The sequence below is a fragment of the Fringilla coelebs genome (assembly GCF_963513975.1).
Source record: "Fringilla coelebs genome assembly, chromosome: 2".
NCBI lineage: Eukaryota > Metazoa > Chordata > Aves > Passeriformes > Fringillidae > Fringilla > Fringilla coelebs.
Genome location: NC_140029.1, coordinates 113209091 through 113236717, shown reverse-complemented (window position 1 = coordinate 113236717; position 27627 = coordinate 113209091). Strand labels below are relative to the sequence as shown.

At 37.2% G+C, this 27627-nt stretch overlaps 1 protein-coding gene across 2 annotated transcripts in view; it reads left to right on the top strand.

Annotated features, from left to right (window-relative positions):
* The window catches only part of EPHA6 (EPH receptor A6), a gene marked incomplete at both ends in the record, with an annotated part of 367314 nt that overhangs the window by 148274 nt on the left and 191413 nt on the right, over positions 1-27627 (top strand). The gene's annotated exons all lie outside the window — the stretch shown is intronic.

Genomic DNA, 27627 nt, shown 5'->3' with positions numbered 1-27627 from the left:
CCCTGGGGATGATACCTATGGTGACTCATGCACAGGAACTGTGTAGGTCAGAAAAATTCAAATTGTACTTCACAGTGCCCTTATTCCAGTCCAGCTGTGTGTCTGCCTAAAGCCACGGCCTGTCTCATCAGCCACATGCTCCTGTCCCAGCTTCACAGCCACCCGCAGAGGTAATTTGGCAACCACACAGCAAAAAAGATCAGCCCTGCCATTGGCTGACACAAAATGAACCTCTCAAACTCCAGAGCTTTCTCTTAACTCTTCAGGCTGATGCAACTCACTGTGCACTCATAATTGAATCTTACACAAGGAAGGAGGTTGCTCCAAGTGGCCAGGTTGAGAGAGGAAAGGAAAGAAGCACAAGGACTTTCCCTCTTTGGCAGCATCCACCTTGCAAACCCTATCTGCAGGCATTTGGAGTGGCTGCAAACGCCCTGAGTAGGATTGTTCTACATGCATGTGCAACACCTTTTTCTTCCAAAAAATCCAGAATTTTGTAGCACTTTGCTTGTGCCATTAGAATTAGTTGGCAAAAAAACCCCAACCAAACAACAGCTTGTGTATTCAAGCTTTTTTTTTTCCCCCTTTTCTGCTCTCCAGTGTTTTAGCAATTATTTGGTTTCTCATCAAAGTGAGCAATCATTTCTCTGTCTACTTGTGTCTGGGAAGAACCAGGATTCTTTGTTAAGGATGTCTTACAACACATGCTTAATTCTTTCTGTTTCTTCTCTACTTTCCCAATTTTTTCTTTTTTTTAATCATAAATTAAGTCAGAAACATAAGTTTTTACAATTTTTCATTTTATGAACTTTTTTTTTTTTCATTCATTACTTGAGAGCCTTGGGTGTGGAGATTGTACTCAGAAGGAAACATACCACTTCTCTGTAATTGCTTTGCACACACACAGACACACAAAATGCTGAAGGGTGTTAAAGGCAGGGTTTTATCTAGGTAATCATAACCTGAAATTGATGCTATGACATGGAAAAGAGACAGATAAGGAGAAATTAAATTAGTACTTATTCAGGGTAGCTCATCCTTATCATCATTTTGCACACTTCATTATGGGCTATAGATCTGAAAAATGCTTTACAAACTACATTTTCTAATGTTCTTAAATACATTTTTTATCAGTTCCTTTCCTGACTTGTACAGGAGGATAAATGAAAGAAGTGGTTTTGCCAGGGTTTTTTTCTCCCCCATGGGAATAAGAAAAAAATATACACTTCAGAATTGAAATTTCCTGATGAATGTAGCAGAGTCCTGAGCTTTATGGTGCTGCAGCTGTGTAATGGATAGCACTGAGCATCAAAGAACATATATTTACTTAAGTGGGTTTTCGAGGATGAGCAAAGAAGTTTGACTGCAGAAAGATCTTCTGCTAGCACTTCCCCTTTGCAGGAAAAGGCAAGAGAGTAAAGTGAGATGTTTAATTTTTTTGGCAGCTGCAAATATTTAACCATCTCTACTGATGTGATTACTGAGATCACATAATTGTAGTACAGTTTGGGTTGGAATAAACCATAAAGATTATCCTGTTCCCATGGGCAGAGACACCTTTTACCAGACCAGGTTGCTCAGAGCTCCACCCAGCCTGGCTTTGAGCACCTCCAGAGATGCCCAGGAGTGGGAGTTTTTGGATGAGGGCTCAGTGGTGTGGCAGCCCAGGGCAGAGCCTGCTGTGTGGAGTGTAGGAGACAGAGGGCCCTGTGGGCTCTACCTGTATTAGAATGGAATTTGAAAATACAATGCTACTATCAGGGAAAACATATTTTTGGGATTTTTTTCACTATTAGGATTAGAGGCACGTGCAGACACTGCAGTAAATTATTCTGACCCTTAAACAATAGCCATGAACTTACAGCCAGTAATTATTTGGCTCCTGAGTGCTGTGTATTTCAGATCCTGGAATAGTCATTTATCAGGGGGGTGAATTGAGTGACTAGTTCTTCTCTCTAATCTAGCAGGGTGAGATTCATCATACCTGACTTCAGATGTCTACATCTGAACCAGCAGCTGAGCCTTTCTAGTAAGCAGAAAACATGGGTAATTTTGGTGCAAGGACAGTATGTTGTATTTTAGAGATTTTCTTTATACTTTTATACAAATATACATGTGTGTATATTTATATATTCTATTTTTCTACATTATTTGGCTAGCTTAGCTTAATTACTGTAGACTGTGCAGAGCAGATATTTTGTCCATGACTTGCTGTGTTTTTCTAATCCTTTATAAGGACTGAAGTAATTAACACTATTGGAAAACATGTGCAAAATTACCAATTCTGTATATGGGTCACTGCCAGTTCTCCAGCCTGTGTTTCCTCATTCACTGAGAACAGAATTTAAGCTTCTGTAGCATCCTCAGGTGTCAAGTCAGGTGTCAAGACTTACTCTTGGCAAGCCTGGATTCAATTTAATGAACAGTTCTTATCGCTTGCTTTGGAAAACAAACAAACAGATTGAAAAACAAATACAAATAAAGGAAAGGTGTTCTGGGTTTCTTGGGTTTGTTTTGGTTTGGTTTTTTTTCTTTTCTTCTTTTTCCCTCAGTTAAGTTTTAATCTTACTAAGGAATTTAGATAGGATGTTTTACTGTAATTTTGGAGGTGGAGTTATTTTACATTCCTTGTGATTATTGGTTGGGAAAATAAACCTTTTGTATTTTAATCTACTTTTACACGTGCTTGACACAAGCCAGTAGCATTTCTCACTGGCATTAACATAGTCAAGGAACTTAGCTCTCGGCAATGACCACTCAGAATTCTATTTAAAAGTCATAGGGAATTATGTATACATGTTCTTAAACTGGAAGTATAATTTTTGTATGAGGAAACAGGTTGCCACAACCCAAAGCTGTGCAGAGGAAATGAAAAATCCCATAAATTGCATTGATCCTAGGGATTTCTCTTATGTCTGTATTTTCAGAAGGGCCTGCTGAGTATAGAAAGTGGGAGCAAAGGTGCTAAAATATTTCCTATCAACAGATCTGCTGGAGACAGCAATGATTATTTGGGACAGCAAAGCATAGTGTGTTCTGCAGTCATTCTAAATCTCTCGTGGTGAGGAAATTCTTTTGTAATATCTGATTCATTTTCTTATGTATTAGTATTTCAATATTAATATTTGACAAAGATTTACTGTCATGAAATAGGGAAATTAATTTTGTTTGATTTGGGATGATATCAGGAACATGCCTTTGCTGCTTATTGTTTTCTGGTTTTAGCATCAAAAAAGAACTCATCGTGCTTGCTTGTACCTCTTTCAAAATTCATCATCACAAACTTGGTGCTGTTTGTGGAAAGTTGAATGGCAACTGAAGAAATGCTATAGTGAAAATTATCAAGACAGGCTAAAATCTGTCTATTTTCTCAGTGTCTAGATTTAAGCTTATCAACTTTAGGATCTAAAAATTAGTTTTATTCTTATCTTCCATAGGAATATGTATGTGGATTAAAAATAATAGACAACAGACCACGATAATTATTTTCTAAGCACTTATCTAATGTAAAAAGTCTTTCAATATCAAGCAAAAAAATAACATGCTATAGTAAAAAAGTTGTCCTGGACGAAAACCCCCACTTATGGATTAGCTGAAGAATTATTTGATGCCACCTTGGAAGGCAGGAACACATCATTTCTGAGACAAAAATCTAGTCCTTGTATTACATGTTGCTATTTTAACTACCCCATGCAGTAATATGTGTTTATAAGCCACCTTTAGGGGCAGAAAATCTCAATTTCCCTACATCAAAGATCCCTTTTTCTACCCCTTGGGAGAGGAAAGCATAAGGCTGTTTCCTCCATTATTAACATTTTGCCTCAGGGCAAGTGGCAATATAATCCCTATCATTTTTACTTCCCGCTGCTCCTCTGGGAAAACACAGTCCAGCTCGGCGTTTGTTTGTGGCTCTTCCTTTCATTCTTGTTTCCTGCTGTGCCTGTGCTATAACAGGACAGCAGCAGGTGACATAAATAATGGAGAAATGTGGCAGAAAGCTCCAGACAGCTCCTGAGATTTCCAATTTGGCCCTGGGTTAGAGTGCCATCCACTCCAGGAGAAAAGAACAGGCTGTTTGGGGTTTTTTGTTTGTTTGTTTGTTTTTGTTGGTTTTTTAATCAACTCCCCACCCTTTATGAGGAAGCAAAAATAAAAGTAATGTTTTCATTGCTCCAAAGAGCATAACCTCATGATTAAATTATGTTTGTTACTCTGTTTTGCACTGCTGCCATGCTTTGAAACTGGTTCAAAATTAAATCCAAACTCACCAGGAATCAGTGGGAAAGTAAGAAGTTTATTCATGATGCCTGTACGTGAAAGACTCTTCTGTGCAAAGGCTTCAATGGATCCATGGATCCATGTTAAATCTGTAAAATTTCTTTACAGGATACTAACAGACAAAATGTATTATAATCAAATAACTTCTCATTTTATGGAAAAATTAAAATTATTCTAAATTATGTGCTATCTTAGTTCATATTTGGTTTTTATACATATTTGGTTTTTATACTTGGTTGATTTTCTGAATCCCAGTTTATCACGTGTTGCAAACTTTGATATTTTGAACACCCCATATCTGAATATAAAGCACAAAATGTTTGTTAGGTTAATAAATTAGACACAAAATTTCAATTTGTTTTGCAAAATGGGGGTTAAAGTATAGGTTTTATGGAGTTTTCATCACCAACATTATTGCTTCACGTTTCTTTTTTTCTGATTGTAAGAGGTAATTGTATGAATTTTAATTGTCTCTCTTAATTTTAATTTGCACTTTAAATAAAGGGCAGGGGATAATCTGTGTGTATTTTCAGCACAGCAAATCTGTCTTTGGGTGGCAGATGTTACCTCTGCTTTACCAGAGCCAATAATTTGACTGGAAATTTATAGGAATTAAATGCACAGTGTGCTAGAAAAAGTGAAACCACTGAAAATAAATCTAAATAAGTAATTTTAAAAAGGAAGAAAAAATATTGAAATCACAAATCCATCTGTATGAATCTAAAGTGTATTGAGGGCTTCGGTTACTTCAGGAAGTTGATAGTAGAAGACTACATATATATATATATATATATATATATATATATATATATATGTATATGTATATATAACTTAGAGGAGCAAAATTGAAGTGACAACAATTGCTCTCTCAAAATGTGTCTGCAAATAATCAAAGTGAAGAATGAAGTTGTTACAGTCTCTTGAATCAGCATGAAACTTTTTGGGCATTTAAAAAATTGGGTAATAAAAAATGTTCTGCTTTGCATCCCACAGAAGATGGCTCATGTTCAATGAACACCAAAGTCCCTTGAATGTGGGGCATAAACAGATGGATGTTGATGATTTTCTGTAAGATTAGGCAAAGAAACTCAGGCATAGAAAATCACACATTCTCTGAAAGTGTACTACTGAAAGTGTAGAGTAGAAAATTACCAGAATGGATATAGGGATTTCTTTGGCCTCTCTTTTGCTTGTGGTGAAGCAAATTATTAAAATTTAGCTCAGAGAATCTGAAATTTGGCATGTGTGACATACTTCCAATTACTTACAAAGCCATGTGTCCAGAGGGTTCAGAGCATGCAAACAGCTGAGGAGTGGTTCCTGCTGTTGCCAGTGCAGATGGTAGGATGTGACCAAAATATTTATAGTCTGAACTGGCTTGAAAAACACAAGTTTTCAAGGAAAGAAATGAGCTGATTGCTAATGTTAGTCTGTGTCTTGCAGTGTTTGGTAAGGTAACAAATAATAGGTCACTTTATAGGATAGAAGGGAATTGCTTTTTGCCATTCATAGTGAATGAGAAATTTAGGGGAAAAACTTAACAGTGGTAAAACACCTAAAGTGCCTGGGGAGTGTCAGTGTAAGTCAGAGAGACTTCTGGAAGTCAGATAGGATAGAAAGTGGAAAATATCATTATTACATAAGGATGAAAGAAAACAATGCCAGATTTTTATTTTGCTGGTCGTAGCTGACACCATCTGTTCTTTAGCCTCCCAAGTCCCTCACCCTCTGTGGGAATGAATCATCCAAAGTATTGGAAAATGGAGTTAGGGAGCACTTAAATTCTCTAGAGACTGGCCTATGGGACCAGACTGGATGCACTCAATGGAACTGGGCAAGGTCCTGGTGAAGCTGCTGAACCCTTTAAAGGTCACAGTGCTCCATGGAGGTTACTGGTGACTGGAAAAGAGCAAATGTCACACCTATCTTCAAGAGAGACAAGGTTAAGTGCACCCAGGCCAATCAGTATCACGTCCATCACCATGAATACTGTGGAGGAAATCCCCCTGAAAACCACATCCAGGCACATGAGAACAAGAAGTTGCTTGGTACAACCCTCATGAATTTATCAGGGGCAAATAGTATCTGATCAACTTGATTGTTGATTGACAGATTCCTTTCAACTTGAATTATTTGGGGATTCTATGAATCAGGACTATTTTTTCCCCAATTACTGTCAGGCAATATGAATTGAATATCTTCCTCAAACAAACAGCAAAATTTAAAATGTATTACTAAAACTGAGTACACTTAGACTTTTCATGAAAATGTAAAAGAACAGAGTAAGAGAGATTTTTATGCTCCCTGTGACTCTTTTGAAATATCAAATGTTATTTCAGATAATGAGTTTCTGGAGGATGTGGAACTAATAAAAGTTTTAACATTATTCGACCCCGAGGTTGTGGTGTCTTAGCTTTAGTTCTCCCTCTCCTCTGTTCCTATAACCACTAATCTCTGTGGTCTGGAGCACATCTGCTCCTTTTCAAAGTACAGCAGAGCAGCCACTCTTTCCTCTGGCCCTATGAACATTCACTCTAAGAGAAAAATGAACATATTGGAAAACTGTAACCTCTAGTGGCTGACTGTGAAAAACAAGGTAAAGATAATGAACTACAGTGCTATTCAGAAACAGAATTAGGAATGACTCCTGCTTTGGTTTCTGCCATATAGTAAGAAGATATATTGACTTTGGATTTGGGGGTTTTTAATTCTCATTGGGAATATGGCAGGGCATGGTAAAACAAGACATAATTTACAGACCTTTCTTGGTTTCTCATACAGGTATATTTTATTATAGGAAACATATACATTGTTTATTTCTGATTTGTTACTAAGAATTATCATTAAAATAACTTTTTTAGGGTATTTAAATACAGATCCAAACATGATTCTCTCGATTTTCCTACAAGGTCTGATTTTCCAGCAGTATTTGACCGTCAGAGAATGCAGGCAATTGCATTCATACAGGTTGTTTCTTGTTGGTTGTGGCCTTCCCCAGTTTCTGATGCTGTCCCTCCATCAAACCATGAAGAAAGCTCTAAGGAAAATCTTAGTGTACAGAGCCAAAGGCCTTGGTCATCTTTATCAAAAGTTACTTTTTTTTTTTCCTTGCTGCTACTTGCCACTTGTCATTGCTAAGGGTCCACCAGACTCTTACTTAATTTCTGAGCCCCAGTCATCCAGTTGTGCTTGAATCAAAACCTAAAACTGGGCATTGCATATTGTTTGAGGAGAAAATCACATTTTTTCAGTTTATACCCTTTTTTTTACTTTCTTTTCCATAGCACCTCTTCTATTCCATAGCACTTTGAACATGCTTAACAACATTTCATCAATCATTAAATATCCCTAATACGAAAACCTAAAAAGATATATTGCATTGTTCTATGTAAGTGAAATTCTGGTCTTGAGAATAGATGATTTTCTGAAGACTTCCTCAGCTATGTGGCATTTGCATATTAGTATAGAGAGGTTGGACTTACTGCAGTTATTTTTACATTCTAGAGAAGATTTACTACTTGTGACAGCACTTGAGAGTGTGAAGTATCTGCCTGCTTTATTTTAGAAATTTAATCGTGCTGAAGTGGAAGGAAATCAATTTAAAAGTGTGGGTTGAAAATGAGGAATGTTCATCCAATATTTGTGTGATAAGTAGGGAATAATTCAATTCAGCACAATCATACTTGAAATATAAATCCATTTAAAAGCTATTATTGTAATTGCATTAACTATTACAACAGAACTAGCCAGATTGATTCTGAAAAGTATATATTGAGGTTAGTAATTTCTATTGGAAGAAAATTTGTTTACCACTTCTACTGCAAAATGTGTATTAAATTTAAATATCTAAAGTTTTAATTCTTTGTTATGGTTTGGGTTTAGTTTCTAACATCTTTTTTTTCTATGCTGAAGAATCAGGTACAGGAATCATCCTGTCCTAATCATCTAGGATGACACCAGAACTAAGTTTTATTACTGGGACGAAGTGTTAGAAGATATAACATTATTTTATTCACCATTCTTTAGAAGGTAACCTAATGTTATATCTCCTTCAGACACAAACGGTAGCAGTGACCAGTGGCTTTTTTTAAAAGAATGGGGGCAGTATTGGAATAATGTTTTTTTAATAACCTGTCCTGAGAAGGTTTAGTGTTCCAGGAGCCATAGAAGTGCATGTTAAATGTACAGCATCTACTCCTTCATTTCACAGTCACATTGGTTTCTTTCTTGTTGATGGCTCTGGGATCATCAAGGTTGAAGGCAGCTAAATAAACTTCTGTCTGATTTAATCATATCAGTGGAATTTACTGAATGTTCCATGGTTTTCATGGTTGGAATTGCTAAGGCAGATGTGTGAAAGGCTCAGTCTTACGTCAAGTTGATGTCATTCAAAATCCTTAAAGATATCTAAAAAGAACAGCTTCTGCAAAGCTTGAAATATAAACCTTTTTGTCTAGGAGTATTTAGGATTTGGCATGACTATCAGTTTAGCCATCTTCATGTTAAGGTAGATTTCCACTGAAAAGGACAATAGATTTAAAAAGATATAAAAGGACAAAAATGGAATCAGGACTTGGAAGGGAAATTGACCTTATGCCCTATGGAAAGCTGTTTTGCTTATGCCACATTACCAACCTGTTGCTGTCTCAGTACAAAATAGCTAATAAATTGAGACAGAAAAGTAGCAGATAGGTTTTAAGTGTTTTTTAATTAGTTCAAAATAATTTCAGGTGTTTCATCAATCCTCTATTCACTTCTGAAGCCTATGAATAAGCTATCTACTTTTAGTTTTATTTTCCCTCATTCTCTTTGATCCATGCAGATTTGTCTGTGTATGTGGTATGTGCACATCTACAGGAAAAACTGTAACAGCAAGAGCTGATTTTCTATGGTTCTGGTAATCAATGTCTGCAGTGCCTGTCCGTGACGAGCAGGCTCATCCTTCTCTTCCTTGCTGTGCTGATGACCACTTGCACACACTTGTGCTTCCACAGAATGAAGGATATTTACATTTTTATTGCACAGGCTGCACGCCATTCATAGCTTTGACCTTGGGTTACTTTTGTTGAGACTGAAACTACATGGCCAGTGAATATTTGTATGTATATGGATTTCCTCAAGACTCACATGAATACTCACCCAGATCATCTGGGCTTTGGCATTTTCCATAATTTCACATCACGTCCTCTAGAAACATGAAGCTTTCCTTGAATTTGACCTGTCTATTGTGCTCTTTACCCATGTTCATGTTTGCAGTAATAGAGCAAACCTGTGTGGAATGGAAAATGGGCCGAGTTCCTTTATCAAGGTGCTCTTGACTCAACAGTGATGTATTAATTCTTTCTAGCTCTTTATTTCATTAAATAGTGTTCTCAGCTGCTGGCATGGCATGCATATGTTTTATTTCAAACTGTTCACTTGGCCACCCAGGAGACAGCTCTTTGAATTCTGGCACTATTAGCATGTTCTAGAATGGGAAGATGTTAATCTTTCCTATGTATCTTACACACACTATAACATTACTTCACAGATATATTATATGAAGGGTATAAACATTAGGTATAATAAGAATAATCCCAAATCCTAAAGTAATGCTTAAACCATGTGGAAAGCAACCAACTTCTGTGGGTTGAAGTTGTCTAGGGGCTGTTCCCCCAGTTTTCATGCTTTTTAGTTTAATTTTTGGAGGAGAAAATGTACATCCTTGCTAATTTTTTAATTTTTTGTGCATCTCCTTTTTGTCACAGCGCAAGAAAGTTCAGAAAAAACTGCACTAAAGTCATGAAATGTATTTGAGCTTGTGTCTCCCATCTAGTGCCTAAGAACCTTCACTAGTAATTAAAAACCATAGAAACTGCTTGTATGGGTAGAGTGGTGTGTTTGGAATACGCTTTTCAGCTGTGGCAACTACAGATTTTTGGAGAGGAGTTTGAGCAGCCAAAGCCTGGCAATGTCAAGGCTTTTGTTCACCTTTTCCTCAGAAAGCCCATGATAAAGCTTGAGTCCATTATGCATTGCTAGATTTTCTTCCATTTCTTATTCTGTTTTGTCAAGGTTTCCTAATGCTACCCTACCCTTGTTGTTAAGTGGCCATCTGTGAGTGTCACTGAAGTCTAAACTGAGCAATCTCTGAAGTTGTAGATAATTCTTTAAGGGAAAAAAAAATGCAAGCAGGAGACTGCGTTCCTCAAGAATAATATTTCCTATTTTATCACATACTTTGATTATTTTATGTTGGTATTATGGGACCTCAATTGCAGAGAATTCTGCCTCTGAATGGCTTAAAGCTGTTGTCAGGTACCTCTGTCCTGGCAGCCTTTAGAGCTGAAGTTGATGATCCCAAGCAAGTTCTTCAGGACAGCTGGCAGGAAAACAGGGCATGTTACAGATTTGTTACAACTTCTTCTTTCCCCTTCTCCCCAATACATCAATTTTCTGCAAGTAGCATTTTTCCAGGGGAAAATCTATTTCAGTGGTAAATTGCTGGTCTGCTCTAAACACCATGGGCAGGAGAGGTCACTCTGTCACTTTGGCAGTCCCATTACCCAGCCATTGCTGTGGCCCTCTGAGTTACCAGCATTTATTTATGGGAATTGAATTAATGAGGAAACGAGGGCACCCTAATGGCAGTAATGCCTCAAGGAGGGAATGAGGCAGCAGATCCCAGTGCCAGGGTACAGATTGTGTATCTGCTCAGAGCATGGCGTGTTTAGGCTGTGGATTCTCAGCCTAGCTGGAAATGCTCTTGACTGAATAAAAGCTGGGAGCTGCACAGTGAAGGACTACTGTGCATGGAGCTGTCTCAGGGAGAACCTGGTCCTCAGTTAGAAGTTGTCACAAATTTCCTTGTAATAGGAATAGAATCTGTTCTTTTTTCCTAAAGATAATTTGACTTTTCCAAGTAAATAGCGTTAAGTGTAGTAAAATGGCTTCAGTCACTAGTATTAGTAGATAGAAAACAAAGGGAGCAGATCTGCTGTTTTAAGATTATACAGTTTTCATTGTGAGAGCTTTTTTTGCCAGGTCACATTTCTATTTAAATCCTGTTTTAAGCAATCTGCCACATTGGAAATCTTTAATATTTTAAATCATGTGTGATTTTCTCATTTGACAGTGTTACCAGCTTAGTCTGGCAGCAGAGCTTATCAAAATCCTGTCTCTTCAGCGCTGTGAATTTGTTCACATTCTAAAACTTCATTTTTTATTAAATTAAGAAATCAATAGCTAAAAGGATCAATGGATTCTGTAGCAGCTGGCTTAATCTCAGCAGAAATGGATTGCTGCCAAACTCCATGTTGCTTTTTAGATTGATTCAGCCAAACATCTTTTGCTCAAAAAGTCAATTGTGGTGAGAGAAACACATTTTGTTTCAAAATGGCATATAAAATTGGTAGTCTTTTGTGCATGGGTACATATGGACACACACACTGTTTTGTTTTTTTTTAAGAGACCCTAGGAAACAATTTTTTTGCTGAAGACATCTTCTCAGCACCTGCTTATAGGTCATTTTTTTCCAAAGTTGGCACTGCTGTTTATAAAAATGAAAGAACATTTAATTTTTTTTCTGTTTATGTGTTGGGTTTCTGCTCTACATCTGTAAGCATTTGATACTGCTCTCTATTTTGCCAGTCATCCAGCTTACACATACAGTACAGGTAATTTTTTTTTGTCTCTGAGTGCCAACTGAAAGATATCTAAGTACACAGTAGGCACTTTACAATTCTTATCACACACCATTAGACACTAATGTGCTACAATAATGATCTTGATAATTGCTCTCTCACCTCACAGCAGACCTGCAACTCACTTAATACATTTTTGGATCTTTTTCTTTTACATGAATTAAATCTCCTAATGAAAATTCTGTCATGAACTTCCTTTGGTGAACATATAAAGCACCGTATGTAGAACTGATTTAAATGGGTGTGGAACATGAGAAATTCCATGTGTTTCCTCACGGTCCACATATTTGGGGCATTGCCTTGATTTCAAATCCAATATTGGAATCCCCTCCAAAAGACTTCTTTGGAATTTTACTGGGCATTATAAGGCAAACTGGTAGTTTAACCCAACTCAGGTAACTCTAGAGAGTAAAACACAATTATTGGGCTAACCCTGGAAACATGACAGTTCCCTAACTGAAAGCTGGTTTCTGAATGGTTGCCTAAAGGCTGTTGGATTTCTCCCTGAATTTCTTTCCCTCTTCTTCTTCACTCTCTAATTTTGGCTGGATGAAGTGCTTGGACTGTGCTGTGGTTGGACCCCTGAGACAAGGGGTCATCATGCCCTTTATTTTTCCAGCTGCTGTGTATCAGCAGCTGCACAGTTTTACCTGACAAGCACATCTTCCTTCTCAAATCCTCTTCTTTTGAGGATTTCTTTCAAGGGTGACATTTTGAACCTCACTTCAGAACACCTGTGCTTGAAGATACATCTCAGTGCACGCTGAGCAGCAGGGGCACAGAAAACCTCTGTCCCCTCCGGTGACAAGCCAGCAGGAGTCAGAGACTCAGTGAGAAGCCAGGCTGATGGAGGGGATGCAGGCTTTTTATGGAAGCACCCTGAATCCCCCAGAAATCTTCCAGTCTGATGAATGACTCTCTTTCCATGACAGTCCTAGGACCTCTTGTGATAGATCTCAGAGGTCTCAAGACTACCACTGACAGCTCCGTTGCTTTGGGAATTCTGACTCACTTCTAATCATCTCCTTTCATGACAGTGGGCTTTGAAACAAACGTTCTCTTCTCTTTTTTGTTTCCCCTCTCCACTTTTGGAGGTTTTTTTTGGCAAGTCATCATGGTAGCACACCACCTGAGGCTAGGCTGGATCATGGCCACTGCTTCTTTAGGAAAGCCATGACTCAATTTATACCCACACTGCTTGCCTGGCCAAGTACCTTTTCAGGTACCACTTTCCAGAACAGCTCTGCTCGTATGGCTCTAGATGTTTTCAGTAACTTTGAGGGGGTTGGTATCAAATGAAAGATTTTACTATGGTAGTGCTATTGTGAATGTACAGAGGAACAACACCCCTAGAGGTGGCTCCAGTGACTAATGGGTTGTATTTCCTCCACAATAAGCTCACCATGTTCTGGAGAGTCAGAGCATGGTGTGTTTCCTTCACCTCGTTGTTCAAATTGTCACTACCAGCACCTAGCAATTCTCTTCTGTCACCTTAATCCATCACAATATTTCAGTGGGATGGAGAATGGCAGGCAATAAAATGTCTCCTGGAATATAAATCAGCTCCTAATTTGTTTTTCTCTAAGCCATTATTTCTTGTGTGATGGTCTTCTCCCAGGTGTTTCAGGCCTGTCAATCAGTTGCTGCAGGCACTTGTTTTCCTTTCCCAGGTTGTGCTATCTCTGGACCTGGTAGTAAAAGAGTGAAGCACCCAGCAGCTGTAATGCCATGTTAAACCCAAACAGAATTCAAAGCTTGTCACAAACAGAATCTGAAACACAAACTGCATTAGCAGAAGGGCAAAGTGTTCTGCACCAGGACCTAGTTCAGTTCCCTGGGTGATGATGAAAGATTGCTCTGAGCTTCCTGATCACTTGTGGAAAATTAGCTGCTGTGAGAAGTTGACTGATGGAATGGGAATGTCTGTGCTTTCCATGTCACAGCAGAGTATTTTGGGACAGTAACAAGAAATTCTGTTCTCCAGCGCTCTCTGTATCTGCATTACAGATATCTGCCTCACAGATGTGCTTTCTGTGCTACTTCTGCTGGAAGCTACATTAAGTCTTTGCTCATATCCTGTAGGCCAACAGAACAAGCTCCCTGACTGATTGATTTCCAGGTAATCATCTTGTCCAAGAGGGATTGATTAGTTCTGCTTCGTTTGTGAGCAGGTCTCAGAAGAACCTTTCTTAACAACGCAGAGCACTCAAAGAGCCACCAATGCTCCTGCACTGACTTCAGTCATAGGGAATTCTGTGATTCCATGGGCTATCTAATTATCAGATTGAGATGGACAGAACTGGACTGAAGTGCTTAAAAATACGAGTTATAACCCCCCAAAACCCACTGGTTATGTAATAAAAATAAACCAAAAATACTGGCATATTGAAGTGAAGAAAGTAAAATCTGTCTGACTGCCAATTTACCATGTTAAATTCTAGTTGGCTGTTTTCTTAGCAGTGCCCAGTTAATATTCTGTGCAATGCTTACATGAAATGTCTGGGTCACTGTCTGTACTGACAACACCGAATCATCTCTCTTTCTACTCTTTTCACTGCCCTTTGGTACAACACTCCATCAACTACACCCTCCTTCCTGACCATGAATACCTAAGCCACAGAATGCACCTTTTCAAAGTTCACAGTAAATTAACAATCATTTACTAGATCAGTGAAAACAATTTCTAGTCAATATTAGCAGGTTTCAAACTGGTTGCAAAATTAAGGGCTAGGGTTTCCTAAGTGTGAGGGTCAATATTTTATTATATATTTATTATTGTTTATAATTCTCATTTGATTATAGTGCATCACCATCTGAAAGGACCTCATCTTCAATTTGACAGCTGGGCTTTTTAATGTACATATAAGTGTTCCTATAAGTTGTCTCATACAAAGGAAATGCTGGCAGTTGCCAGGTGTTTTTCTTCAGTTGGAAGTACTAACAAATTGTATTTCTTTCTGTTCTGGGTAAAGCCTACAGTCAGTAAAACTCTGCATTTTTCCTGTAACACCTTTTTGCTTTTGAAGCCCAGGAGAAACCGCCAGTCATTTGTTCAGGTCAGTTCTATTTCTGTGTGCTTTCCTTGAACTTAATGTAGCAGAGAAGTAGAGAAGAAAAGTAACTCCATGTCCCTTGAATTATTTTAGTGCGCTTAGTGGAAGTAAGACAGAAGCCGTGGTACATTGCATCTGATGAAATAATATTCCATTTATTACAGCCCTTTATATCCTGGCTGCTGCACTACCAACACTGACCCTGAGAGTACCCTTGCCAGCTTTGCCTTTCCACTAGGGAGGCAATCATATTCTAGAAAAATCAGTTTGATCCCATGTTTCTGGTTAGCGCATACCAGGCTTGCCCAGTTGAATGGCAATTTGGCACTTTAGCTGAAATCCCTCCCTTCAGCTTAATATTATGTAATGAAGGATATATTGCATAAAATATAATATTTAATAAAACAAAACCCAGCGCTAACTTATCAAAAATGAGTCCAAATAACTGTTAGGAAGCAACAGTCCACTGCTGTGAAACTGATCATTAGCTCTCCATCATTGCTTTGAATGTGTGGGCATCATATTTTTTATTTAAACAATGTGCCAACAGCAGGCTGTGCTAAAATGCATAACCATCAGCTGCAACAGCTTGTCTGGCTGGTTATGCATAAATTAATTCCAGCTGCTTTCTTACTCCGCTGTGTATCAAAAACCTCAGCTTTGCTTCTGTATGTTTTAGGGAAAAGATTGGAGACAGATGATAGATAGTTAGTAGTCATTGAATTTTTTTTGTAGGCAAACAGATATCCCTGCCTTGGGGGATTGCCTTGGGGATTTTAGAATCTTACCTTATCTGTGTGGAGATTAACACAAAAAGGTATCTCCTCAACTTTTATATGGTTTCAGGCTGTTTTTAGAAATCTAGGCAAACTTGCATATGTAGACTCAAGGAGCCATAAAGGGATTACTGCTGTTTGTGGTGTGAAGAGAGTTCCTTTTTTTAATCAGTTTTTGAAAAGTCAAGTTACTTCTTTTTTTTTAGTGCTTTGTTACTGGCTATGAGAGGGGATTTTCCAGGATGATTCCTGCTATGTGCCACATTGTACTGAGCCCCACTCTTCATCTTCATGGCCCACATCAAAGTGCATAGGAATTCAGATGAGCTCACTTCCATCTTGCTGGAGGTGAGTTGTCACTCATGGGACTCAGGGACAATCTGTGTCTTTCCCCAGTGTCCTGAGTATTGATGCACCTGATGAGCATTAGCATCAAGGAGAGGAGGGTTGTTGCAGCTGTAATGCAATATCAGCACAGCCCTAAACTCCAGTTTGTCACAACCGCCACAGGAGTTCTTTCCTCTTGCTTCTGTCAGAGAATATTTTCTAAAACCTCTTGCAGAAATATTTTCATTCTGAATTAAGAACGGAATTTAAAGTTCCCCCTGTTTTTGACTTTGACCAGATGAGTCTGTAGTGGTTCTGATTTCTGGGTTCTTGTGGGCTTCCCATGAAAACATTTCCATTTTCAGTTCACCCCTTGGGAAAATATAGCTCCTTCTTCAGCCTGCTGGGGTGGGATGTTGAAAGCAGTACCAGAAACACAAATGAGGCAGTTCAAGAGAAAGCACAAATGTTGCTGAGGTGGCTTACTTACCATGACCAATATGAACTTTCAGTATTTACATTAATGTTTACAATTAATTTTTTCCTAACCTTCTGCTCAGCACCTCAGGGGAAAGGCTGACGTTGCACTCTTGAAGCTGATACTGCTGAGTTTGATTAGATTATAGGGAAAGAAGATTTTCCATCTTCCCACACCTCTTGCCAATTAAGATTAGGAGTCTCATAGTTTATTCAAATCTCATTATTCCACAAACATCTTTAAGATTGTATGTACTTCTGTTTTGCAGTAGAAAGCAGTCTATAAATAAGCAGTTGTAGTATTAGGGACGAATTTTTAAAGACTTAATTGGGATAATGAAGGAGATACTAGAAGCACTATGAAGGCTAACACTTAATGTACCTCTGAACAGAGGTTGCTTCTAATTTTATATTTCAGCAATATTATAGTAACTCATGGATATCCTATTTGTATTGACTTCTTTTTGTTCTTATAGCTTTGGATTGCTGTCTTAAGTCCTTCTGTAAAAAATAGTACCTGAGGTCATTGATTTCTTCCAAATATTCTCAAAAGTGGTAGGGAATTTACCTGAGTGGCTCTTTGTGGGATGATTGTATGCCTTGAATGCATAGCCTCTCTATGTGAACATAAAGAGACTGATTAGGATCCATTCTGCAATTACAGAATTTATAATATATGATGGAGGAAAAGGAGATGAGGCTAGAGAGAAGGTGTAATTAATTCCTAATTATTAGAAATATTATAGGTGCGTAGCCTGAGCTGATATCAAGAACAATACTGGAGATGATGTATATGTTTTCCCAGACCAATGATACCTGTAAATGAAATTACCTGTAGCTCCAGTCCTGCGCCTTTCTTAATTGGACTGCCAGTCAGGCCCCTCTTTATCAGCTGGGATAGGTTTGAAATTTATAGATGCAAATTAAGAACTGAGATGAGTTGTATTAATTTCATATTGATTTCCATTTTCGACCTAAGCTTCTGCTTCTGTTGAACCCTAAAACATTTATCATTTTAATAATTACAAATCAAAAAGATTTTTATTTGCTGTCCTTAAGTAATATAAGCTAATCTTTCAGTTTTAAGCAATGTTACATTTCATAACAAAAGTTCTCACACCACATAAATGTCATTAAGCATCATCTAATAGAAAGGTCTCCATTTCAGTTTTTTTGGTGTCTCTGAGTTATCAAATTCATCTTCCTGTCACATTTACCTGGAGGACTAATCCCTGCCTTGCTACAACCTCCTTTCATGGATTGTGGAGAGTGAAAAGGTCTCCCCTGAGCCTCCTTTTCTCCCCCAGTTCCCTCAGCCACTTCTCATGTGGCTGACTCTCTTGAAATATATTAATTCCCAAACAAAATTAATGTAGTTTTGTATATATATTTCTGTATCATGTATCTATTTTTCTGAAACTAAACATCTGTGGCTATGTTGCTTTTTATTGTGTTTAAAAATGTTCATGTCAAGTGTAGTTACATTATTGCAGCTGAGTTTAACAGAGTGGCTCTTTGTCTCGCTTGAGTTTTCTATTAAAAAATTAGCCTATAAAATAAAAAAAGATGCCAAATGATACAGCCCGTCATTACTCTTTAGGTGAACACAGATTCTGAATTTTACAGTTCCAAATACTGAATGAAGGCACCAGTGTCTCATTTGCTGTCAGAACTGTAGCTCGTGACCTTTGTCTCACAGTCATTTTGCTCACAATATGAGAAATGTGAATGTAAGTGAAGGAAAAAGGTGAAAATTGACCACATACAAGCAATGGGCCACCCCCAGGTGTGAAATAAATGTAATGCTAACTGCTGGAAGACTGAGACACAACCAGAGCCCATGGATCAGTGAGTGAGCTGTAGCTCTCTTTATTCCTGTCATGTGTCCACACCTCAGCTAGGACAGAGATATTTATCAACTCAAAAGCTCTCTATCCTGCACACTTCTTAACAAGTATTTAAAAGCTGAAATGGAGTTAGACTTTACCAGAATTAAACTCACAATCTGATGAGGAATGGCAGTGCAGCATCAGTAGTTGTCATTTCTGTGGACTGTGTAATCCTAATTCTGAATTTTATTTTTCTTTTGATTGAGTGATTATACCAGACATTTCTAATAATCGGTCAAATATCAAAAATTATATATAAAATTTGTTGCCAGCTTTTTTAGGTTTGTGATTGCCCTGAAATGTTACCAAAAACACATATGCCTATTTAAAACTTTAAACATTTTTCTTTCAGAATGTCATGTGAATTTACGTACTGAAAAATAGCAGGATAGCATATTCACACAGTCCTACTAAGGTGATGCTAATAACTTCTAAAAAATATTTTTTTAGCTAAACAGTCTGTAGTTAAGAGGTCAGTTTCATGTCAAATCTCTGATTGTATGTTTGGAACTGTGAAGACAAGTGGGTAAAAAAGCATAAAGTAAAATCAGTGGTAGGATGACCTTATGGTGCTAATTTGGGGTGTTTGGCTCCTCATTTAAAGAGCTACAGCCCCACCTGGCCTGTGGCATGTGAGGGCCTGGCACCTGTGGGCAGGGTAATTACCTGGTAGAAAATCTTGAATAAGTTCCACTGACCTCTCTAAGCCTAAGGCTTTGGTTGGCATTTTTCATCATGGGGATAGTGTTATTATCTTCATTTAGAAAATACTTAACGCTGTAGTGTACTGTGTAGTTATATACATTGTGAACTGTATACTTGAAAACTAGAAACAAGCCTCTTGGGTACTCCTTTAGCACTTTTAGGAAAGATTCAGCTTTTGTGCAGATTTAATATGTTTTTATAGTAATACTTACCTGTGTTCTTAAGCTCAAATTTCTCTATCAATACGAGAAGTCTTTTTGGAGGGAACATTTTTCATATCAACCCGATTATTTGCGAATTCATATTAAAGTCATGGTTCATCTCTGGGAGATTCCTGTGAAATATCAGTGTATTCAGTGGAAATACTTAACTCTGATTCTTGTCATCAATCATGTGAAATATTCTAGACACAAGGATTGAAGATTTATCCCACAAAACTACTTCAGTGAAACACAAATTAGAACCCTGTTCAGCTAAAGGGCACCTTCATGATTTTTGCTTTATTTATATGGGGTTGAATTTGCATCATCAAATTCCTGTCCAAATATTCCAAATATTCCTGTCCTAGAATGCCAGTAGATGAATATTTGAGACAGTAGTGAGAGCTTTCCCTTGGGTTACCAAAGTATTGCCTATACATTGAAATTCACATTCATCTGAATGTGATGATGGGTTCTGAGAAGCTGGCAATGTTTGCTCATGCGGGAAAAAAAACCCACCAAAAAAAAAAAAAACACCCAACCAAAAAAAAAAAAACCCCATCAAATACCCCCCCAAAAAACCAACCCACAAACAACTCCAGGAATGTGGGTGTCATCTCTACCTGTGTAAATACAATTAAATAGTTGCTGTAATGGCAAAATAGGTATTTACATACTGTGTTAGCTGCTGACATAAATCACAGAATTTTTGTTCACAAGTACTACAATTTGTTACTCTTATGTCTTAAAACAATGATAGAATGGAATGAGATTACATAAAATTGAGTACAGTAATGTAGAAGACAAAAAGATGGGTTGAAAATATATTTTAATAATCAAGATTATTTTCCTGTGAGCTTGTTATTCAGAGATAATACCAAAGAAAATCGTATTTTCTTCTCTCAGAGGCATTAGTACTTTTTTTCCAATGGTAAGTCAGAACTGAAATAGTCTGGGAGTCACTAATCATGTTTGGTGTCTTTAAAAATCAAGCTTGTAAGCTTTTCTGCACACATATCCAAAAGAACTCTATTTCAAAGGCAAAATGCCTGATATTATTAGAACATTTCAGCATTTTTTGCATATGAATTACCCAACTTTACAATTACGTGTCTGTATTGGGGCATTTAAATGTTCCTCATGATTACAGTAATTTTTTCTGGATGCCCAAACTCCTGACTTGTACATGCAAATAAAGCAGGGCCTTAAATAAATCACACATTCAAAATCTATACCTGAATGTGCAATCTTTGTAGCCATAATTAAAAATGCAATTTTAAATATTGGTTTATTTAAGGTATTTTTCAAGTGGCTTTAGATAGTTTTCTCAGTGCTATTGCAGCTTGCTAATTACATTAATAATTGCACAGAGAAGAAAAAATTGCATCACGTTAGCTGATCTATTATCAAAATAATTGCAGTAGTGAAAGCAGTGAACCCAAACAAAATTTAGTTTTAGATCTTAAGCCATTAAAAACTGCAATGCTATAATAAGGCCATAACAAGAAACTATAACTTTGGAAAGAGAGACTGCGCCAGTGTTCAGATTTTTATTGTTAATAACAGCCTGTAAGGATATTTCATTCCTTCAAGCTTCAAGATCTGCCTTCTCTGGAAAGCTTATCCTGTTGTAAGTCATAGCAGGAGGAGCTTTTGTAGAATTTCACTGCACACCTTGACTGTTCTTGGAGGCATGAAGCCTAGTGACATTAATTATTTGAGAACAGCTCTGGTAAATTATGGTTTTCACACAGAACATCAATTTGACATAAATCCAGCCAAGAAAACTTCATTGCAACACCACTCAGGCTGGAAGTTTTGGTTTTTGTGCAAAAGTGGAAACATCCTCAGAAAAAAAAAAACTGGTTACCAAAAAATTCCCATGTGCAAAGCAAATTGAGTAATGGTTATCATAGGAATTAATTAACCCAGGCTAGAAGATTAATTTGTTATGGATAGAGAAAAGTGCATCTGCAGATTCCAAGGGGCTGTTACTGCACAGGAAAAAGAGAAATCCGTGACTAAGTACCTATCAGATGTTCAGAGCTGAAAACAAACGTTTCACATACAAAGGGAAGAAGGAGGAAAATGGGGAGAGGGATGACAGAAACTACAGTTTATGGGATACATAATAATATGAATTATTTTCCCTTTTTGTCCCAATAAAAGGGAGAGAGGAAGAGAATAACACATAAATTATAGCATTTGATATAATATATATTTTAAGGATGTAATGTGATTGACACACTGCTCTCCATAGATGAGCAATTTTTGTACGTGTGATACAAAGGCGCTTTAAAGCTTTCTAATAGTAGGAGGGATTTTTCTAGGATTTGGTTATTATCTTCAGGCCAGGGGATGATGATTCTGTAACTGTTCTCAGCAACAGATACAAGAGATAGATAATTTGCAAAGGAATTAGCCACAAAATGCATCTGATTTATTCAGACCATTTTTTCCTCTTGCAGAAGGAGCTATTTAGTTTGTTCTATTGCTTGTTTGCAGTGTCTTCTGATAAGTTAGTCCTCAGCTGTACACAGGAGCATGAAAGGTTCTATGGAAAGAGAAGTTGGACACAAATTCCTCTTGAAATAATACAGAGAAATTCCATCAAACACAGGTTCCTTCTGTATTTCTTGTTTCTGCATTCACTGCAGTGTTGAGAAACTGTATCCCTTCCCCCCAAAAGTCCTTCCAGCTAATCTCAACAATGGAACAATGAATAAAAAGTAAAAAAGAACAATGAAATAAAGCATTAGTGATATTATACTTTAAAATAAAGAGTTTCCACAGCTACTGTGGACAGACTTGAGGACTCAGTAAGTTCTGCATTGCCCTGAAGTGTTCTCAGGGATACATTTCTCCTTTTCTGTTTAAAGGTGATTACTGGAGATGCTGGAGATGGCTGCTTGGAGCGGTAATGATCTTTTCCTTCCATTCTTTTCCTGCAGACCTTCCTGATCCCAGGAGTATGCACTGATATAACTGATATATTGCAGGAAATTACTTCCCTTCTTTTTCTCTGCTGTCATGTTCCTTGATTACCATTTCTATTGTGTACCCTAATTAGCCTGACTGATTCCTTTCATTCACTATCTTCCTAAAACTTAGTGATGCTCCTTTAAAAATTCTGCAGTGTAGAAAACAGTATTTTTACTGTCTCCTTTAAGAGTTTATTAAATCTTTTTAATTATGCAGTTGGATTTTCTATGGGGTCTATCCATAAAATATCAACAGAAATAAAGACTAATTTGAGTGTGGAAGAGTGCATTTGAGTACTTGTAGTTCCCACGTCAGCCAATTTATTGGACTTCAGGGATCCCCACATCTGAGTCAGCAGCACAAATCAGTGAAGGTGCATCCTGTTGGTTTTCTCTCTCTTCCCATCACTGGTAAAGCACCTCAGTCTTGCAGCCATTTTTGTCACTTGGCATTTCTGTGAGAGTTTAGGAAGGAGCATCTGAAATAAAAACACACAAAATTGCTGTAAGTTGCAATATAACAACTTTTTCTTAAGAAAAATCTCTTTTGACTCATGAGTACAGTTTATTAAACATTTTTAAGGGGTATTTTGAAAAGGGTGCACCCCCTCTTTGCAACTGTGTAGCCTGTGTTAGGAACAGGGGTTTTTTTAATGGATATTATCTTCATCTAGATTTCAATGCTTGGTATTTCAATGAAACTAACCTCTTTTCAGCTGCCTATTTTGCTAATTTTGTATTGATTTATTATGTTGGAACACTAATTTGCTAATTCTGTATTCAGCGGAACACCCTTACATGCCATCTATCTGTTGTAGTAGGAAATTTTATTTACTGTATTAGTCTGGAAAAAAAGTATTTCACCTGGTTCTAAGAATTAAATGATAGGGAGTTTTATCAGGATTGAAAACATTTTCCATCTCTTTATTTCAATAGTACTTATGCATTTAGAATCATATTCCTAAATTCCCTTCTAGTGTTTAGGATGCTCATTTTTGTTTTGTTTAGGGGTTTTGTCTGTTTTTGTAGTACTGTGCAGAAGATGATTTACCTGGGTGTTGTAGCACAGCCCCCAGCTCTTTGATGAGCTGTTGGATTGTACTTAGTATCACAGGCAGTGATAAAATTAATATAATTAATATCTTGTCTGTATGTATTTTTTTGATAAACCTCAGATTCTTTTAAACCATGCTATGTGACCTGAATAATTGTTCAAGTTATTGTATTGAATCTAGTGATTTATACAGAGAAAAACTGCACTGATGTGAACTGAAAATACTGTTTGATAGGTGGCAGTTATCTCCTTTGTAATTTCTGCTAATAATTTTCATTAAAAAATTCCACAGAATATTGAAATGTGGGAATGACAGAAGAGTCACTAGGGGGAAAAAAAGAGCACAAAGAGGAAGAATATTTAATTTCATTTACCTATTGTCATTATGTAGTCTTATTTGAAAAAGCAGCCTTATACCTGCCTCTTTTTGTCTCCTCTGCCTTGCTCCTCTCTAAAGTCAAGGGTTGGAGTTATGCTGTTATCAGTTCTCTGAATCTAAGAATAGAAATATTAGAGAGCGGAGATATTGGCAAGAGAAGAGATTGACTGCAGTTTATGAACATACATGCATTTAAGTGCAGACCATAGCACTCAGAAATATTACTTAACAAGTTTATTGCAAATGAAAAAGGGAAATCAGTCTATTGTCCCCCAAAGTTTTGTCATTCTGTCATTAACTTTTCTAGGGGTGTCATCTTTCCCATTCTCACTCTGTATAGGAACTAAATCAAACTAGAGCTTTGCTTTCTCGATACCATGTTTTTTAATTTTGTAATTTCTACTAACCAGCATGTTTGATAATTTATAATCTGTGACAGCTGGCCTTCCTCCACTTGATTCTTCCTCAGGTTTCTAGCAACTCGTGCTGCACAGTCTCACTATCAGTTTGAACGTGATCCAAAGTGAATCCCCCTCACAGTCCATTCATGACCTGAATAAAATAATAATCATGTAAGAAAGATGAGATTATTTAACCAGATAGTGCTCACAATCAAAGGTTGTCCTTATAGCTTTATTGTCGTTATTTTGTAATATCCTAATTTTGATTTTGTGATTGTATTCTGCCTTTTTTAATAGAACATCCAACTTTCATTGCATTCTTTTTTCATGTTCTTTTCTATCTTTTCTAGACACTTCTACTAAAATATAAATTGGTTAAAGTATTATCATAGTTTTTTCTGCACATGGTAACATGGAACAGGTCTTATTGGACTTGCCTTTTTATAAAGTGAGCAGATAGAAGAGGGATAAGAGGACTTTTAAATTGAGATCATTCAGAATATAACAAATATTAAAGATACCAGTCTCACAGGCTATTAGTGAAATCCAGTAAGCAAGGTTAAAAAAATCTATGAGGTGGAAATGCATAACAAAGTGTGTGATTCAGAAAGATTAAAATGCCTCTTCCGCAGCTACTGATATTTGCCATTCATTGTAAATGACAACAGAGTCTTCTTTGATTTAATTTGATTGATGAGTTCTCAGCAAGCTATAAAAAATCCATTTTCATGACAAATGCCTTCCCACCCACCGACCAACAGTGTCAGACATGCCTAAAAGTTGTTCCTAAGTTTCCTTTGGACTCATCTTCAACTAACACTGTCATGGTCAATTCATATGTTAAGAATCTGAAACAACTGAAAACTGGAATCTTGGACGATGATGTACTCCCAAAGAGCAGTGAAATTGCTGCTTTTGGTTTCTTTAAGGAACAAGCTCCTGTGACCAGTCAGATGACTGCTGCATTTTTGTATTCTGGGTTTTTTGTCTATGTATTATATACCCCTGAGGCTGAGGAAGAACTTAATGGCTGTAAGAGCCTTGAGCAGTAAAGACTCTTCCACAACAGAGCCCACAGCTGTGTTTTGGAGTGATGGAGCCATGGCCTTATTTACTGGGCTGGGCAGTTCAAAAGACCCTCAAGTGGCCATGGAGTAAACAAACAAAACTAAATCCCATCTATTCAACATTAAATAAGGAAAATTAAATCAGTTACAAAACTTCTGTAATTTCCAAAGCTAACAGTCAAATCCTGATGAAGCTGCAGCGAAGCACATTTATAGATGTATTTTCTTTTATGAAGCCAATTAAATTGTTAGTGTTTCTCTGCCTAGTTGCTCATATTTTATTGGAGAAACCTGTAGTGTCTTTGAATTGTTCATTCAGATACCCTGTTAATTACTGAACCTTCAAGACAATATACTATCTTTCCCCAGGCTTCACAAAAGTTAAATTTCATACAGTTCCTATAATCAGTAACTCACAAAGTCACTTCTGGTAGAAAATATTGGGGGAAACAAGATGACACCCAGTGATTTGGAAGGTAGAAAAAATACTCTAGCAAAGTAACAAAGATAAAGCCAAACTTTTTTTTTTTCTTTTTTTGAGAGTAGTCATCATTAGAAATCATTTGCAGATTTTCTGTGGGAAATGGTAAATTTAGTCATTATTTTGGTTCCTTTGCCACTGAAACACAATAATTTTTATCAGAGCCTAAGCTTAGATACGTACAGCAGCTGAAGTTCTGTTTCAGACTGAGCATATTCCTTGACTTTGGCGCAATAACAGTTTATTTTCTGCCACCATGAATGCTGGCAGTCAGCTCTGACTTATCCAGAAGGATGAGTTTTCCCAAGCTTGTGATCATTTGGGGGCTTTCAGCTTATGTTATTTTAGCTTGTTTATGAAGGGCTGTTTTTTATTTGGAAGTATCAATAATCATGATTGTGAGATTCTGCATTTGGGTGAGGAGTGGATTTTTAATACCCTGGTAAACCTCTCAATTGAAAGCTTCCCTGGTATCCCTGTAGCTTCTTTGCCTCGGGATTTGATACATACTTGACTTAAGGGATAGATGCACTTGAGTTGACTTCAGAAGAAGTAAAATGATCTACCTTAATCCATTTATTTTTTCCCTCCACCTTTTCAATGAGTATGTATGTGCTTTCTTTTAGAAGACTTTTCCATGTCAAAAACATAATTGCTTTAAATACAATAGAGACTACCATTTCAGAATAAAGCATTTGCTTTTTGTTTCAGTTAGAAAGAAATCTTCTCCTTGAGTTTTATTTTGCAATAGTGAAGTTCTTGAATTTTACACAAAATATTGCTCTTGAAAGAGAAATCTGTTTTTCTTTCGATCCAAAGTAATTTCTTGTTTGGGGGACAGAAGGCAAGAAGGAATGATTTCAGAGCTGACAGACATGAATTTCAGAAGTAATAAGGATTTTAAAGAGCACTTATTTTGCTTTGAATGAAACTGTAATCTTGAATTGTCAGTTCTTGAGTCACAAATGTGCGTATGAAATAAAACAAGAATTTAATATTTATCAGGGCAGGATTTGAGCATGAGAAGATGAAGAGGGAGCAGGGAAGCACTACACCCTTCCGCCAATTTTTCCTTACCTCCTCTCTTCCTTCCAGCAAAGCTGAGAGGATTCAGTGTCTACAGCCTGTGTCTGCAGTGCTGCCTTCTTTCCTGCACCAAACCTGCTGCCTTTCCAATCAGTGGAAAATTGCCATTCACTATAATCACAATTGCATCAGACCAGTAGCCTACTTCCAAGGGGAAAATCCCTGCTGTTCCCACCCCTTTTATCTCTAACACCAGAAATCTTTTTTTTTTTTTTTTTTTCCAGTCAGTGACAGCAGGGCAGGATACCTCCCTAATGTCTATTCAGCAAAGTCAGAACAGCACACTGGGAGGAGAACTGCTGAAATTGCTGGGTCAAAATTAAGCTCTTGAAATTGCATTTGAAAAATTGGCTCTTGGGTTCTGAGAGGCAATCAAGTGTTATCTTTTTCAGTGTCATCTTACTCCTTTTCATTCAGCTACTACTGAAACTGCTTTTACATCAAGAAAGGCCTTCAGAATCAGAAGAAAAACTGATCCTGTGTATGTTATCTATGAGTTATACTTTTTAATAGCTCAATTAATATGAACTGACACTGAATACATTAAATGCATTCTTTGAGGTACTTTTTAAAAACACCTACTTTTAAATCTTTTTGCATCTTATTACAAGAAAAGGAAGTACTGCCTGTTTCCTCTAGCAGTGAAAAGAAAATAGTCTCGAATATGTCAAAGTGAGAAAAAGAACCTCAAAATTATATTTTTAGTGATGGTTTCCATTGTACTACTGGAGGAGTTCAGAGGAAAAGGAGCCTGTAAAATCTGCACATGCCAGAGTTGCTCTTTAATTTTT